Source organism: Pteropus alecto, unplaced genomic scaffold (genome assembly GCF_000325575.1).
Source record: "Pteropus alecto unplaced genomic scaffold, ASM32557v1 scaffold96, whole genome shotgun sequence".
Lineage (NCBI taxonomy): Eukaryota > Metazoa > Chordata > Mammalia > Chiroptera > Pteropodidae > Pteropus > Pteropus alecto.
Genome location: NW_006438979.1, coordinates 1,202,764 through 1,205,934, shown reverse-complemented (window position 1 = coordinate 1,205,934; position 3,171 = coordinate 1,202,764).

Here is a 3,171-nt window from a genome sequence, read left to right as displayed (position 1 = left end):
CTGTCGCTTCCACGAACGGCGGGAAACGAGGCGGCTCTGATTCTGAGCGGCTGCCTCTCATCCCGGGCGGCTCGGGGCGGCCTAAATCCCCGTTTCGTTTCGTTTCGTATTCTTTGGTTTTTTACCTCTGTTCCTTGGCCAGCATCACAGAGGCAGCGTGTGTAGCCTTTACATTTCGTCTTAGGGGTTTTTCTAAGTTGAACAGAATAGGAGATGTCGTCAGCGGTGATGCTAACCGAACGCAGACGTTTTTACGACGTATTTCTCCACGGTAAACAGAGGCTCCTCGCGAGGCCGGCGAACGTCTGGGAAACGTGTCTCCCCCCGTTAAAAACCTAAGTGATTTTCCTGCATAATAAGGTCCCACAGAAAGCACCCGCCTTGTGGGTGACAAGACCCGGTGATTTCTGCTTCCTAGGACGATGGGACTTTTCATCAAAGTCAGGGCCCATTTGTCTCGAGGGACGTCCGGCCGTAGGTCTTTATGGCCAGATGCTGGACGCCCGCACACACGCCGAGCGACTGTGCCCCCTGCCACTGGTCTCCGGGGACTCTGAGCTGAAGTGAACGTGAGCACGGGACGAGGATGAGGGGCCCCGTTTGCCTCTGCTGGAGGAGAACCACACACCACGGGCAGATGGGACAGGGCAGTGAGTGTGTCGGACCGGAATTTGGGGTGTCATCAGTGTCTGTGTGAGTCATCAGCATCCTCGACCTGCTGTAACAAAGCACCCCAAAGTGGACGGGTTCGAAGAACAAAAACGCATCCTCCCCCGTCCTGGGGACCAGCAGGGTGACATCCAGGTGTCCAAGGGCCTCTGGAGACCCCAGGGGAGGGTCCTTCCTGCCTCGCCCAGCGTCAGGGGCCCCAGGCGTCCCTGGGCTGGTGGCCGCGTCCCTCCCGCCTCTGCCTCCAAATCCTCCGTGTCTGTGTCTCCTTCTCTGTCCGTTATACAGACACTGTCACGGGGTCTAGGGCCACCTGCTCTAGGGTGACCTCATTGCACCCCTTAATTCGATCCCCTTTGCCACATGAGGTGACTCAAGGGTTTCGGGGGTTACGACGTGGACACGTTAAGAGACCGTTTCTGAGCTGACCCGTGTCCCCGAGCGCCCTAGCTAGTCGGGGAGGGGACTGGGGGCAGTGGTGGCTGCTGCCACGGGCACGGACGCCTCTGCCTGGGTCCCACATGTACTGCAGGGAGCCACGCTCAGTGTGGGGTGCTAGCTGACCGTTACAGGCTTAACTGTGCACCCCCAAAACTACACAGCAAAGCCCGAAAGCCAGGACCTCAGAACGTGGCTGGCTGTGGAGATGGGTCTTTACAGAGGGGATTAGAGTAAATTGAGGTCACCAGGGTGGCCATGATCCTATAGGACTCTGTCCTCATAAAAAGGCGGGGTGGGGACACACAGAGGGAACAGCATGTGAGCACACGGGGAGGGGACGGTGTCCACACACCCCGGAGAGAGGCCTCAGGGGGACAAGGCGTGGAGTTGATCTGGGACGTCAGCCTCCAGGACTGTGACTAAATCCGTCTTTGTGGAGTGACCCACCCGGTCCAGGGTCCCTGCTTCTCCGCCTGAGCTGACTGAGACCACAGCTGACCGCGAGAGACACAGGTCACTGGCAGTGACCGGGCAGTTGCGAGGCCGGGCTGGCGTGCGTCAGCGGGGGTGTCCGGGCTGAGGGGTGGCTGCGGCCGGGAGCGGGGTGCCCCAGACGGGTGGGTGAGGCCGTCGGTGAGCCTTCGTCCTATGAACCGAGCTCAGGTGTCCTTTCCTGCCCCAGACAATGAGTGTCCTCAGCCGAGGGAGCTCACAAGTGTGTGCCAGGCATGCGTGAACCCCTCTCGGGTTGGGCTGGGGACAGTGCAACACCGGGCAGCGAGCTCGTCACGAGGATTTAACGTGACTGTCCCCAAATCTCTTATAAGGCGGGCTGCTCGATGCATCCGTCAGTAAAGATCCACGTTCAGACCAAAACAGAGAGAGACTCATCGACACAGACGCAGCTGCTGATTGCCAGGCGGGGTGGCCTCGGGGAGGGGACACGGTGCCAACTGGTTGTAGAAAACGTCACCGGGACGCGGCCACGGCCCAGGAAACAGGGCCAGTGACGGCGTGAGAACCTCAGGTGGTGCCCGGCGCGGACGGTCCTCACGGGGGTCAGTGCGTAAGCTCCATCGATGTCTCCGCACCGTGCTGTGCGTCCGACGCTCACGTCACGTGAACGCCACCTGTAACTGGAAAGAGAGAACCAAGCTCTCGGCGCGTGCAGAGCAGGGAGGCGGCCGCAGAGAGGCCGCCGGACGGCCAGCATGTCCGGCGTCACGGGTCACCCGGGCTGCAGGCTCCGGGTCCCCATGTCGCAGGCGGCCACTGCGACACGGAGCACACGCCCCCCGCCCGTGTCAGGCCGCCGGACCTGGCCGTGGAGACGGCTCTGAGCCGCCGGCGCCCGTGATGGCTCACGGTCCCGCTTTTTATGCATCTGCCCGTTGCCATGGGACAGAACACGACTTTGGTGACATGGGAAGGCGTGAAAGCTGCTGACGGCTGGAAGGAGCATGGGGTGCAGTCACGGGGCCCGGCCGCGAGGCCCCCCCACCGCGAGAATCTGCCTTGGGGGACTGTGCCCGGCGGGCCCACGTCCTCCCGTGACGCTGAGCCACGGCTTGACCTGGCGTCTCTGCACTGTGTCCCTACAGGATGATGACACTCATGTTCCAGCCTCCTCGGGAACGAGGACCTGCCTGCCGCTGGCACCTGGCCCCAAAGTGCAAAACCCGAACCCTACAGATACGAGGAAACGGCCATTTGCTCCTGAGGACGAGAAGGGACACAGCTTGCTCAGCCGTGCAAAGCGGCGACAGTCCTTCCGAGTTCGGGCCCCGGAGCGTGGGCCGGGGCTGGGGCTGCTCCCGTGTCACTCAGAGATAAAAGGGTTTTCTTTCTGCTGCGCCTTCGGGGACGGTTCTTGGGGGGCGGAGGCAGCAAGGAAATGTTTTCATGGTTCTTCCCTGAGCTCCCCACACGAAGAGTTGCAGCCGACGGGGCCCGGGCTGCGGGGAGAGAGAGAGAGAGAGAGAGAGAGGGAGGGAGAGAGAGAGACAGAGAGAGACAGAGAGAGACAGAGAGAGAGACAGAGAGACAGAGAGACAGAGAGAG